Source organism: Colias croceus, chromosome 21, assembly GCF_905220415.1.
Source record: "Colias croceus chromosome 21, ilColCroc2.1".
NCBI lineage: Eukaryota > Metazoa > Arthropoda > Insecta > Lepidoptera > Pieridae > Colias > Colias croceus.
The window spans coordinates 6,464,696-6,480,311 of record NC_059557.1 but is presented as its reverse complement, the minus strand read 5'-3'; the positions used below and the strand labels follow the sequence as shown (position 1 = coordinate 6,480,311).

Here is a 15,616-nt window from a genome sequence, read left to right as displayed (position 1 = left end):
TTTTAAATTTGATCTGGTTTAGGAGTAAAAAAATAAAATGTTCGGTGGCGCTAGTTTCGGTGGTGTAGGCCTCTTAATAATAATTAAACCTCAAAGAAGGAAACTTATGCATTTACTGGAAGTTTGTGGTTAATTTTACCTATGGGTTTTGTGAAACTTTTAAATGCGCATAGTTTTAAACATCCCGCAAATTTTTTGAGGGTATCTTTATTTTTAAGCAACTTATATTAAAAAATGGTAGATTTTAAATCACGGTTAGATTGAATAGGATTCATATTTAACTTATAACTAACCAAACTTGTAGTTAACTTTATAAAATATAAAAGCACATTTTTGGGACCATTAGTTCATTGTAACTAAGTACCTACCTAGGTATTTAGTTATTTACTAATCTGTGTAATTAGTGCCTTAATTATTTTGATTATTCACTTAATCTCACCTTAAACTTTCCCTTTTTCGATTGATATCGAAGTGTGAATAGCTTCATTTTTTATTTGAGTAAAAAAAATATTATCTACTTAACTACCTACATAATATGTATGTACCTATGTACCTAATTAATTCATTGACTATTAATAAATTATGGTTATTATAATTCTCACCATTATATTTTATAATATCTTAAAACTAGCGAGAAAGTTAATTCATAACTATTTTGTATTCCATAAACATTACAATTTGGCTAAACTTGAAACTGAATATCGATAAATCATAACTAAACGACGATAAAGAAGTTTCCAAGCATTTATTTTATCTATCAATTTTTAGTCAATCTATAGATGAATGCTCGTATTATCAACAGTAAGTGGGCCAAATCAATTCATAGCCTACTCCGATAGTAGTTAGTACACTTTTTAATGCAAGAAACATATCGGCCATACAACGGTTATCGACAGCGTATGTATGGTTTCCTGTTAGGCTTGGAGCTAAGTTTCCATTTTGGATAGAATGAGGATAACAAATGGCACAATTTGTATTATTTTCTCCTTTAGTTTATTGCTTGTTACTAGCAGTTGAACTTTTTTCTTTAGCTGTATGTTTGTTAACCGACTCTTTTAGACTGGGGACAGATTTAATTTAAACTTTGTAAACTTATCAAGAATCGGTGATTATAGGTACAATAATTTCATATCAATTATTTACAAGAATGTGTACTAGTTAGTATATTGCTCCTATTTTGTAATTGTATGAAGTTTCAACATCGTAGATTTTTTCTTAAAACATTGAACCTTAAACTTAACATAAGTACTTTAAACTTAAAGTTATCCAACAAGTTATATGTATCGTTAACTTTCATAAGAGCTTTTACATCATAGTTTAGAGGTCATTGCCAGAGCTTAAAGATTGGGCGAGGCATTATGCGTTACTTAAAGTAACTTAATCATAGGGCATGTAATGTGTACCTACTGGGCACTAAGATGGCGCTTCAACTTTCAAATTTTTAAAGTACCTACTTAAATACTTATCCTAAGTATATAATTATTAATTATCTTAATATATTTATGTTTTTGCACGCCATAATAAGGTATAATTTAAATATAAGTAGTACCTAGGTATTAGTAGTCTTGTCTTTTATTAAATTTGTTGCAATAAAGTAGATAACAACCTTTAGGAAAATAAAATCTTTTTATTTGGACCTAAACGTCCATTTATTTCCGCTTTTCTTCTACGTACTGTACCTACCTGAAGTTACAAACTAAAGTAGAAAACTATCGATAAAATATTTAAATCTTACTGTCAACGATAGTAACATTAATTATAATACGATGAGTGTATTGAATATTGATAACAACTTATGATTCATTATTATATTATTAAATCGGAACTATTTAAACAATAATCCTACTATTTTTAATTTTAGCAATTTTTGTCTAAAAAATGGAATATCTACTAATAACTTATCGATATTAGATGAAAGTGTTTTAAAAAACATTTTAAAAGAAATCAAGAAATACACCGATTTTATTTTTATTCAACACATCGTCAATTTGTCTTATTTTTTCATCGTTTATTTATTTAAATTTATAACATAATAATATATTAATATTAATTCGTCTTTTCACTATTGCGTATTACTAGATCACGGTTGAAACCGGTTTTTTTTCGTTACATATATATCATAGCGGCATTTTGTGACCGGTTGGTATGATAATCTCAAACGAGTATAGCTACATCATTTCTAAACTATTAACATACCCTTGCATAACCTGTATGAGAAAGCAACATGTACAATATCTCACACTGAGTTCAAATTTAAAGTATAACCTGTGGTATAACGTTTGTTTCAAGTTTGAAATTGAGATATTGATCATAAGTACTACATCTTAGAAATAGTAACAAAGATACCAAAGTGAAGTATTTGCACAAGAAAAAAGATCGTTTGTGCCGAGCACTCGTGTCAAAAGTAAAACTTCGTTTGCAAGATTCGAAGATACCAATATCGCCTTACTCCATGACGTGACGGTATTGCCATGAAGCAACCTTGAAATTTTATACTCAACGCGCCTAAAGTTTTACTTCAAAAATAAAATATTTATAATTTACCTATCGTGACATTATTAAAAGCTCTAAAAGACGATACCTACATAGGCGTTAATTAAATAAGGCACCAACTTTTTTGCGTGCAAGATATTACTGACAATAAGACTTTATTATGTAAATGTACATAATATATCTAGATACAGAGTACAGACTTCTTAGTATAATTCTTCTAACAAGATTTCACTTTAACGTCTTGGTATGACTAAACTATAAACCATGTCTTTTTCTTTATTCTTCACGACCACAGGCTGAGATGAGTCAAAATATTATCCGGCTTTGAATAATCTGTAAAAAATGTACTAAAAACTTGAAACTTCCTTACACACAATTGATTCGATTAAGTAGTTTATTATTATGGCAATTTTTTTGTTTTTCTCAAACAATTGAACATTTATATTTTACTGTTGATTATGGTTTATCCACATGAATATAATATTATGTTGTTTGAACTAAAGACACACATTTTCTTATTAAACCTAAAAAATCATGAACTAGGTACTTCATTGTTATAGCAGTATTGAAAAATTGCTCATAAACATGTTGTCTTAAAATTCCACAGCCATTTGTTAAAAAAGAAAAACAATACAAGTTAAATAACATGATGTCATGAGCCAAAGTTGTGTGCAATATAGGTACGTAACTAGTTTATCAGTTTCAATAAAGTGAAATAATTAGGTACTTAAGTATAATTATAATATATTATGTACCTACCAGTACCACATTATATCCACTAAACAAAGAATAGTATTTTTTTGTGTTGGATTTTACGCGAGTATTATACATTTAGAAATTAAAGATTTTAAACGCGATATATTCATGTGACTGTTACCGGTCAGTCTCCCCGTGATCACCTTCATATTATTATTATATATAATGCATAAATCGCGTTAAAAATCCGTAAAAATCCTTAATTTCTAAACAAAGAATTTCAAACAAGCAGTAATACAATTACATAAACAAACAGATTTATCCGAACCTGACCGATCTAAGCAATTAGTTCGTATTACGGTAACACAACACTATGATAGTAACCCGACGATGCTTACTTGCATTATCAACGTCGGTGGTCGATGGCATACTTACTGGTCATCCGGTTGATATTATTATTATCTAGTTATTTAATACCCGTGGAAGTAGTTATGTATGTGACAATATTAATTATGAGAATATACATATATGTATATTTTATAAATTTTTTGACTGGACTTTTTAATAGTAACAGATGAAATTTTTTGCATCAATTATTAAAAAGCTTATTTTACGTAATTTTTTGGACTTGAATTAATTTTCATATTCTTATATTAATTGCCAAGAAGTGCGCTTTTTAATTTATCAACTACACGTTTCTACTTTCTTCTTCTTAAGGAGCATAGTCCCGTAAGTTTCTCTCCTTTTAGCTACTAATAAAAAAATTTAATATTGACGAAATGTCTATCCGATAAAAATATAACAAAATATTTATACTGCATACTGTGACTATAATATGAGAATGAGAAACCAAAAATGTTTTAATTAAGTTCGTTTAAAAACATCTGAAGTTGTACCTGTTACATATTGTGTGAATCAACCAATAAGAACTCATGTCGTTTCACACTCGACTTAAATTATAATTCTATACACTAATAATATTATGTTAAATACATTGTGGCATTGTTCGGAAATAATCTAGTTGCCTGCTACTTACTTTTATACAAAAATGTTAGTATTTTCAAGTTAAGAAAGATTAAATGTATCATTTTTAGCTTTTTTCCTATTTTTCCATAGAAGCCCAATTTCATCGCCCTCATCCCTATATTACCTAATACCTACTTGTTCTTAAAGTTGTCCCTTACAGTCCCTTACTCACTGATTAAAAAAAATAATATTAATAAAAGTGTGAAGATGCCTTTACATGCATCTACATACAATTGCAGAGATAAATTAACATGACAGATTACTACTGTCATGTAAATTTGTGTTAAGTATTTCATGCATATATGTATAACATTTGAATTGCTTTAAATTCAGTTTAACAGATAATCTACGATTATAATCATAATTAAGAACGACATTTAATTTATAGAAAAAAATACTATGTTGGTAGTAGTAACTATATGTGCTAATCCATACTAATACTAGTAATATTATAAATACGAAAGTAACTCTGTCTGTCTGTCTGTCTGTTACTCAATCACGCCTTAACTACTGAACCAATTTTCATGAAATTTGGTATGGAGATATTTTGATACCCGAAAAAATACATAGGCTACTTTTTATCCCGGGAAAATGACGCAATCTCGGAAATCCCACGGGAACGGGAACTATGCGGGTTTTTCTTTAACTGCGCGGGCGAAGCTGCGGGCGGAAATCTAGTATTTTATAAATTTCTAAACAAGAAACTAGAAAGTAAGTATTTGAACTGCGTAAGATCTAGGCTTCTGTTATAGAAATACTCTGTTTTATTTTATTAGGTATGATAAATGATGATTTTAATTTTCCATGCATTCATATAAATCGAAGTCATATTTAGAAGCCCTAGCCCCTAACCCTTTCCCTTTGAGAAAACTTCACTATAAATAAATGGAAAACTCATAAAATTTCTCCTATTACAGGTCCATCAGAGTGCAGTTGTGAAAGTTTACACGTGAGTCAACCCGTCATATAATACCTACTTTTAAGTACATCTTAGAAGCCATATTAGTACCGTACTTAGAAACAACTAGACAGGAAATCATAGTAACAACATAGAAATGCAGCTAATTAAAAAATATTTCCCTCCATTTTATATTTTACAAGGAATGAAGATATACATAGACGTGTAATATTTTTTTCAACAGACAATATTTCTCGTAAATACTTATAAATTATGTGCGAATATAAAAAAAAAATTCGAAAACAAATGGTTCTTCAGTAGTTCAGTTATAAAAGTTTCAAAAATTATTATTATTCTATCCATAAAAAACATAATATAATATAATCGTTAATAAAATATTGATTTTCTATACAGATTTTTGAAATAATGATAGTGAAATCAGTTATCAGTTCCTGAAATAGATTATAAGTTCGGATTAAACTTTTAAACTGAAGACGGGAGTGAAGCGAAGGCCGGCTAATTACGACGCTTTTTTACCTGCTATGACGAGTGACATCATATTACAAAGAAAAAATCATTAATCAAGCCAAATTTTAATTAAACCTATTATACTTGTGACCATGAACTTGCGTTTTGTTCTCAAGACTAGCTTAATTATAACAAAAACTAGAAAATAAAAAAATAGTTTACCTACATAATATCTAACAAGTATTTTAAATTTGAAAATATCACTAATACTTACACCATGAATCACCCGGTAAAACTTATTGAAATTTATAAGATAGTGCACCTTCTCGGAACATATCCGACATTCCCCAAGAATCAAACATGGAACCGGCTTATGAATGAAATTCGTCACCGATGACTCATAGATGACTTTTACGATACAAATTTTGCTCTCATTTTAGCGTACAATGCCTAAAAACTGGTTTCAAATCTTACAATATAATTTTATGCGTCATAAACCATAGTAGGAATAAATTACAAACCTCTTTTTTATTGTTTTTATATGTATACGACCTTTGCCTCATAAAAAAAAAACGGTCAATTTTCCCGCCATTTCTAACCTCATAATCGTGTCTAATCTCGTTTGTCGTAAAATATATTATGCTGGCATGCATACCATATTTGTAAACCGGATGCCACTGTAAATCACAATAGACCATAGGCATTCATACAGTTTCATTTTAAACCAATTTAAATCTACTTTTGTATGTGGATACAATATTATTACCATAGAATAGATTATAGAGCACTCCTTCAAACGGTAATGAGATTTTTTAATCAATCCTAATCCTGTGAATGACCACAGACTACATAAGTACATATATTTATTTACTACGATAAAATTGGCGACGCCTTCAATACTGTCTATTCATACGATAGGTACCTACTGAAAAGACTCTAATATCTACTTATAATAATTCTCGTTTCCTTTAGCGTTAGTTATTACTTTCATAATGATGTTTTGATCACTCGAGGTGTTACCGAAGATGTTAATATAAGTGCAGGAAATATCACACTATTGATTTTCGTGTGAATGTCGATTACCTACTGTAATTTGTGTTGTTGATACTCAATTCCCCTCTCACGTAAATTATGCTAAAGTACTAAGTGAGCGTGAGAAATCTTTCCGAATTAAATAAATTATCATATCATTAATGTAGCTTTTTATGTGAACACTACAACTTAATAGGAGACGTAGGAGACATATTTTTTATTTTTCCGTTTTCGATACTGTAGCTGTAACTCTAGGCTCTGTGAATCGTAAAATAAAAATGATTTAAAAATAATAATAGTCACTGCACTTTATAATTCCTAATAATGTATGGATGTATATAAACAATGATTAACTTGAAGCTCCAGTTAGTAACTATTGTCTATTCTCAATAGTAACCTCAATATATCATACCTAGTCCATAGACAACTTCTTGTACACAACGCGGGAATAAGCACGAATTCTAACAGTAAATATCATACATGTATTGCATAATTACTAGACGCAACCTGACAGGCCATACAATTTTTCAAACGATAGACGAAAATATACTTTAAACCTACATAAATATACAAAAACATGTTTCTTAGAAAATTGATACCGAATATTGTGTAATACTTGTGTTAATCACTGAGAAATATAGACAGTTTAATTACCTATGAAATTTGTTAAAAATGATTAATGCTTGCGTGATACGGAGCTGTATTTTATACATTCACATACATTATTATTTCTACACGTTGACGTTCAGTAAAACTGTTCTAAAATTTTATAATATATGTTGCATACTTGCAAGTTGCAACAATTTAAAAATAGGCGAATAAGCCTATCAATTATCTTATTTATTTTGTAGAGGGAGAATAGTATAGACCTAGTAAGTAATAAACACCTATGATGAAGTCGATTACACGAATTAAAACATAGAATAATAAAGGTAAAGATGTTTGCGGTCAATGCGTAATGCAGCAGCGAAGTTCGTCCCGCCACAATTACGTGATTGGCATCCATATTGTTTCATTGGGATTCTAAAATGGCGGTTCATCCAGTGACAGCGCCTTGTGTTTGATTACAATGCGCGGTAAACAGTAAATTCTAAATTTAAATTTGCGATCAAAGTAAACGATTTCCGCGAAGGCATCGTTTATTCATTGCCATGTTCAAATACTTACCAGAATAAACAAAAACACGCAATTTATAAGTTCACTTCATATGCTACATTGTGATTTCTAGTTAAAATGACTACTTACCTAGAATAATATTATACCTAGGTAATGCTTACGATGGTAGATCATCACACGCAAAAAATGGATATTGATGACTATAATTTTATAAGCAGATAGATCTGAGTAATAACCAAAGACTTTTATTTAGGTAAACTGAGGAACAACAAGGGTTTTATAATCTGGTATTTAAATAGGTATAAACTGTCTCCATATGAACATCACAATATGTCTATAAAAGCAACCTAGAAATTTAAAAAATCCGGACGTGTGTACTAAGACAAATTATGTCTAAACCTTCTTACGGATGCTGAAACAAGACCGAAACATTTAACTTAGTCGGAAAGTAATTCTCATAATTAAATAAGCCAAATAACGTTTTTAACCTTTGTATTGGCAAAAGTCATTCCATACATACATACACGTATAGCCAGTGAATAAATGACCAATAATTCATGTTTCCATAACCAATAAACATAATAAACAGTGACTAGCGAGTTCCTGAGTCATAATCTTTGTCATTGCGAACACAAACTACTTACTTAGGTTAATGGTACATGTAATATTTATTTAAATACAAACGACCTCATGCTTGCCTCAGTTTAAAACGAAGTCTACTATTTACTATATATTTTACGTAAATTATAGAAACTTTCTTATCAACAGAAATCTAGAAGTAAAAATATATTTATACAATATGTTCAAATCATGATCAGATCAAAATTACTCCTTCAAAACCATCACAATTCTTCCTAATGAATGGAATAATCCGGCCCTGTTAAATGTTGACACAAAAAATAAAATATTTCAACAATTTCCTCAATCGAGTTCGTGTCTATATTTAATACAACTACAAAAAAAGTGCATAGAGAATGTCAAAACAAATATGTAAGCGTTTACTGTAAATGAGCTAGGATTAATTTATTTACAAGTTCTCTCAGGAGATTGGTATTCGAGCAATGGCTGGCAGGTGATCTTTACGACACACAGCGAACATTCCATTGCATATAAACTATCTGATTAATCAGTCAGAGAGTACTATAAATTAATAATACTACCGATTGCTCATTTATATGGTACCTAATATAGATTATGTAATGAATTACGTCGTTTATAAAGTGGTTAGGGAGAGTTGTAGCCTGTAAGCTGTAAGGGACCGGACGGTACCTACTTATATAGCTATTGTTTGAAGCCTCGTAGATTTTGATTTATTGGTACTTATTCAAGAGGATTATGAGATAGGGTTCTGGGACTCTAGTCACAGAATAAACTAGCGTTATTCTCTACTCTGGTGCACCTATTTTTAAGAAATGTAGGTACTTACCTACTAAGAGCAATAAAACATTTTCATAGGGCACTTCTGCGTGCTTTACGTGATCTCTTTGCGTGTTTACTATTTTATATACATTACTACGACGAATTGAGTAGGTATCGATTTCTATAGGTTTAGTATAGATTCAATATTGTGGATATTTTATTGTGCTTATTGTTATCGTTTATTTGAGATGTTTCTCTGTGTGATAAAATATTTCAGATAAGATTATAATATGTACAATATGAAACATATGTATATTTAAGACAATAATGTAAACACGATCTAAGATATAAAAATATCAATCTAATATCTTACTCTAGATAAACACAAAGGACATTCAATCTTTCACAATCAATTTACATATTATAATTTTAAACTGTATTTCTAGGTACCATTTATCCAAAATATTGGACTTCTAAGAATTAGGTTCTCGCCTTGTGGCTACAAAATTAAGTATCAGCAGACTTACATATTATAAATATATTAATTAAAAGAGGACAGATATCATTTTAAAAGATGTACAAGTATATTTTCCATACGTTTAACTGTTTGTACTTATTTTACACCGTAACCATAAAGAACCTGTGCCCATAGAAAAAGCAGTCAGCGCGGGCCGGAAAACCGCGCCAAGCACAGACTATAAATACATAACCACAGATAATTTAACCGGAAAAGTACGTGTATAAAGTGATTTATCCAATTATCCACAACTTGGTATTGGATATAGCTCCTACAACCAGTTTAAGGAATATGGAGCATGGGAAGTTGTAGAAATCGTGGTGTTGCGTGTATATTATATAGATTTCTAATATAGAACCGTTTTTTACTTGCGCTTTCAGTTTATGTGTAACTAGCTGCTCCGCGCGGTTTCACCCCCGTGGCTCCACTCCTGTTGGTCGTAGCGTGATGATATATTATATCCTATAGCCTTCCTCGATAAATGAGCTATCTAACACCGAAAGAATTTTTCAAATCGGTCCTGTAGTTCCCGAGATTAGCGCGTTCAAACAAACAAACAAACAAACAAACTCTTCAGCTTTATAATACTAGTATAGATTACGTTACTTTTACTTGGAATACTTTAAGAAAATACCAGTCAAACCCTATATATTATACAACTCATAAAAGGCTTCGATTTCTTACACAGTACTTTTGAATTATAAAATATACATATTTTATTAAGGATATAGGTACCTACTGTCTTGCACTAGGTAACTGCAAAATGATTATCCGGTCGTAACTAATAATGCGGCTTATTTATGTTCATAAAGACATGTTCCATCATATTAAATACTAGCTGTTCCCCGCGGTTTCACCCGCATTGATGGACTTCCTCGATTAATGGACTATCTAACACGGAAAGAATTTTTAAATCGGACCAGTAGTTTCTGAGATTAGCGCGTTCAAACAAACAAACTCTTCAGCTGTATAATATCATATTAAAATATATTCATTCAATTAATAATAATATTAAATAACAGTACCTACGCTATCACGGGTCGTCCTCATTATGGTGGTTAGAAATCAACCACAAAACAATAGAGAGAAATCAAAAAATACTTTATAAATTATGTATACAACTTTATGAAAACAACAAAATATGAAATAAATCACGTCTTGATAGGTGTTTAATTTTTTATTGAAATGTGTCACAGAAATCTTATTTAAGTAGTAGTTAGGATGAAAATTTACCGTATTTACCGATATATTTTCAAAACAACAAATAATTTTGAACGATGCAGGAAATGCAGAATTGCAAAAAAACTGGAAGTCTTTCTAGATTTACATGGAAAATTATTCGAATTCAAACACATACACATAGTATAGGCAGCTTGAATTAGTACAACGACAATAAATCCTATTATCCACAAATAAATTGAATACAAGGTCGATTCGGAGCGTAGTTTGAAGTATTAACAAATTATTTAATTTTCTACATTGGCAATACATCGGTAGGAATTTAACAATTAACAAGTTTGTAACACATATTTTATTGACGCTTAATGAAATCATAGAAAATTGCTACAAAGTTTAATAATTTTTTAGATCAAATTATTTTCACTCGATCGCAAGGTATTTTCACTTTTACATAAAATTAAATTCATTGTCAAATAATTAACAGATTAAAAAAAATTACGACTATAACTGGTTTGTGCCACAGACAATAAATTGTCCTCTTGATTTTTTGCGCACGAAACTCGTAAATAGTAATCACAGAGTATAAAAGATTCTAGACTGCACAAACCTCATGCAATTATTCCTTTATGTAATTGCACGTGCACATACCAGCTCGGTGATTATGTTTCCACATTTGGTGATCAACAAAGCGCATTCCGTGCAGAATGTTGGTAACAGCGAGATCTGTGAATAAGCATATATTCCTATTACAGCTACGTGCATAAAGAATGCGTGTTGTGGGAAAAACTGAAGTGTTGGTACTTGGTGTGCATAAATAAAAACGGAATATATGGTTATTGCTGGATACATAATTTGGTGCCACTTCTTGCGTAGGTGGACCATTAACAATTACAAACTTCAATAGAAAAATAATTTAACATTTTTTTGTCACTAATTCTATTAACTTCCTCACTTTAGTTTCATGAAAAAAACCCTGTAATACGTTGATATTGATGACCATTGCTTTGTTGACTGTTATGTAGATAAAAATGTAGATGGTTATATTATTCGCAACGGACATTCCAGAAAATTCTATTGCGTTTGAAAAAAGAAAATGTCAAACGGCTAGCACGCCATACAAGCGGAACATCTGCCGCTGAAATAGCTAATTGCTGCAGCAATTCGCAGCTGCCAACGATAATCTAAATGTCAAACCCTTAATCAATTCTTATTCAAGGCCGCTAACAATTGAGTCAATGATACTTCCAGGTGATTCAGCGTAACTGGCGGTTTCTCTTCGGCCTAATTTAATAAAGAAGCCGACAAAAGTGATGCCAAACTTAATTACGTCAATTGCAAATAATTGCAATTACAACGTTGGTTATCAACGCTGTAGGTAGGTATTTTAGTGAAATCTGCAATTTCTTTTATTTGTAAAATATATGAAACTAGCTGTTCCCCGCGGTTTCAGTCGCATTGCTCCGCTCTTGGTGCGTGATGATAATTGGGCTATCTAACACCGATAGAATTTTTCAAATCGGACTAGTAGTTCCTGACATTAGTGCGTTTAAACAAACAAACAAACCCTTCAGATTAATAATATTAGTATAGATTATGCGTACCTAATTTACCAAATTCATAACTAAATATGAACTCAAAGAGAACAAACAATTCGTAACTGTAAATTTAACACTATCAATAACGTCTATAATCGAATTTAGGGTAATGTCATTATTGAGTTCACACGTCTATGCATATTAATTAAAAAAAGTAAAACATAGACACGTGGCGGGAACCGTTTTGTTTTTTTTTTCTAAGTCGTGAGGCAACGACACGCAACGATGGCGGATAAGGACTAAGGAGCCATATGGGACTGGCGCGTGTCCTATGGACTGTATAAAAAAGAAAGTAGAATGTTTATGGTTTTTGCAATTGCATACGATTTCCGTCTCAGTATAACAGTAAATCTTAGGTATCGATATTAATTATTTTATTGGCACGATTTTACGAACATGGCTTTGACTTTTAATTGCGTTTAAACACATGCAAATATGTTTGCAGGCGTATAAATGGAAGTCGGAAGGAATGACACTTCCGAGTTCCGATTAACTAAGAATATTTAAATTTTACATAGACTTTTTACTTATGCATTGTTGTCTTTACTTTCGATTCATTTAGCATGTGTCTGTTGATAGAATTGCTATCAGAATTGCGTAATGGACTTTCTATACACATTCGATAATAATATGCAGTTGACCAACCTAATGCTATTCGACTTCCTCAATACTTTTTTTCATCTGCTTTTTTTCTATTTTCGGAGTACAGAGTACTTACAGTATTTCATCTCACTAGGACATTGTATACAGTTATATTATTGTCTATCATTCAATCCTATCTTGATGCCTAAATAATATCCGATTCATCATCATCATCAGCCCATATATGTATGTTCCCACTGCTGGGACACAGGTATCCTATTGAGGGTACAGGCCATAATCCACCACGCTGGCCAAGTGAGTGTTGGCGCATGTCTTAGAACATTTGATTCTAATCCGATTATTCAGAGCAATATTCGATACTATGAGTACCTACTCCATGAAAGTTTTGCGATAAAAAATAAAAAGCATATCTACCAATCATTCACAAGTACTATTACTTCCGCTCTTCAGTGTATCCAAATGTCACGGGTCGGAATGCAACAGTATTGAACGTACGGACAGATGTTTCGGGACCGGTAAGCGTTGCCGGGTGTCAGGGGTTGTCTTTTGTTATATACATCGTGTTCACGAAACTTATTATTATTGCTAAAGATGCAACAAAATTATTCTTTTGCTGCTATTTGACCGCCATGTCTACCAGGACGAAAATATCTTGTAAAGTAAAAACAAAACATATTTGGCCGCATTTTTAAAAATCTGTTCAAAATACAAAATATCACACTGTAATATCATACTTGTGTTCTACTATAGTTATATAATAATTATAATCGGCTCTTAGCCGTTGTGATTATATCAATGATGAATGAAGCCAAGTTTAACTCAATAAGATTATCCACCTTATGAACCATCCACCTTATTACCAAGATATGTTAGTGACTAACATATCTACATGAAAGGATATTTCCACGGCCCATATTACTATTTGAATGGCGACTTTTTAATCAGATTTTAATTTACAAAAATAAATAGTCATTTGGAATTTAATTTCACTGTCCTTGATACGTGGTACGCCATTAGGTAAGTAATTAGCATAAATGTTCTAAATATTTGATGGTTTATGAGTAATTAATTTGCGTCATTAAAATTATGTAGCTGATATTTAATATTTTCTGAGTAAACATGTACAAGCGTTTATACCGAATGTAATTACGCACTAGGTACTTAAGGGGAGTCCTTTCAGCGAAGCGGAGTAAAATTGGTTTGCAAGATCAAATTTTTCATGTATTTGCAATTATATGACGCTTCTAGAAAAAATAATCAATACACTTCAAGATATTTCCTAAAAAGTGTGCTAATTTGTTACACAACCACGTGTATTTTGGTCGATCATATAAAATCATAAAAATAGGCTAAAATAAAGATCGAAAACGAATTATTTATTAATGAAATTTCTGATTTTGGAAATAATTTTTATATAAGGATATGTATTTTGATGTACTGCAGAAAACGTGCTAAATTTTGGGTTTCTACTGAAGCCCTGTAATTATTAAATACATATTATATCTCAGAACTTAACGTTGCCCAGCGTTTTCTTTACAAACCGCGCTGCCCGCTACCCCGCCAGTCCTGATCAGGCGCTTGCTAACGTAGGACCTGTGTCAAATTATCTCCGCTCGATTTTACGTTTTGAGTAACGATAAATTATTGAAAATGGGTAACAAAACAAACAAAATTCGGAAGAAAGCAGTGTCAGTATCAAAAAAAAAGAACAGGAAAAGAGAACTATAAGAAACGGAATGTAAATTGAGTAATATGATAAAAACGTAGTTACTTGATGACACAGAATAAAAATATCAGTTGGTCATAAAGTTTCACCTCGTATGCTTTTATTTCAAAACGATAAAAGCTGCGTTACTGTGAAATAAGAGTTTAGTTTATAATAATTTGTTTTATATATATAATACTAGTGGTCCGCCCCGGCTTCGCCCGTGGTACATATTTCGCAATAAAAGGTAGCTTATGCCCTTTCTCGGGTATCAAAATATCTCAATACCAAATTTCATGCAAATTGGTTCAGTAGTTTAGGCGTGATTGAGTAACAGACAGACAGACAGAGTTACGTTCGCATTTATAATATTAGTATGGATTATTGTTACGTAATTGGTGTATTATTTGCATAATTTTGGGGTATAATTATTAATTACAGTTGTTTATTTTAAGGAAAAAAACAATAATGATTATTAGTTAAAAAATAATTGATAATAGTCAAATAATAATGATTATTGACTAATAATAATTATTAATCACTACAGTAAAAGTTCCTTATTGGCGGGGTATATGTTCCATAAAATATATGCCTCGAATACAGAAACCGTGAATACGGAATGGTAATTATTATATGGGATTATAGGTTCTACGTTAGGTATACGTTCCTAGGTGACGATTGAGATTTTTTTCGTGTCTCATTTTTTTAGTTGACATTATAAACTAGGAAGAGTGCAGTAGACGTTACTCGATCACAATTTTGTAACGAATGTGAAAGACGAAACAATAAAACACGCAAAGCGGCTTTTACTATAAACGGAACTACATTTAAAAATATACTTTATTTATTGAGTTATAAGGTTGCTTCCATTCTGTTTATTTACATTCTCAAAAACATCAATCGCGGCAAAGGCGGCTTGCGACAAAGGC

General features: G+C 31.1%; 1 protein-coding gene across 1 annotated transcript in view; it reads left to right on the top strand.

The window, feature by feature from the left end:
- The window catches only part of LOC123701246, a 29,280-nt gene that overhangs the window by 862 nt on the left and 12,802 nt on the right, over nt 1–15,616 (top strand). Inside the window, exon 2 of the mRNA XM_045648657.1 lies at nt 5,133–5,164. The gene's annotated coding sequence lies outside the window, so the exon portion shown is untranslated. The remainder of the gene's footprint in view (nt 1–5,132; nt 5,165–15,616) is intronic.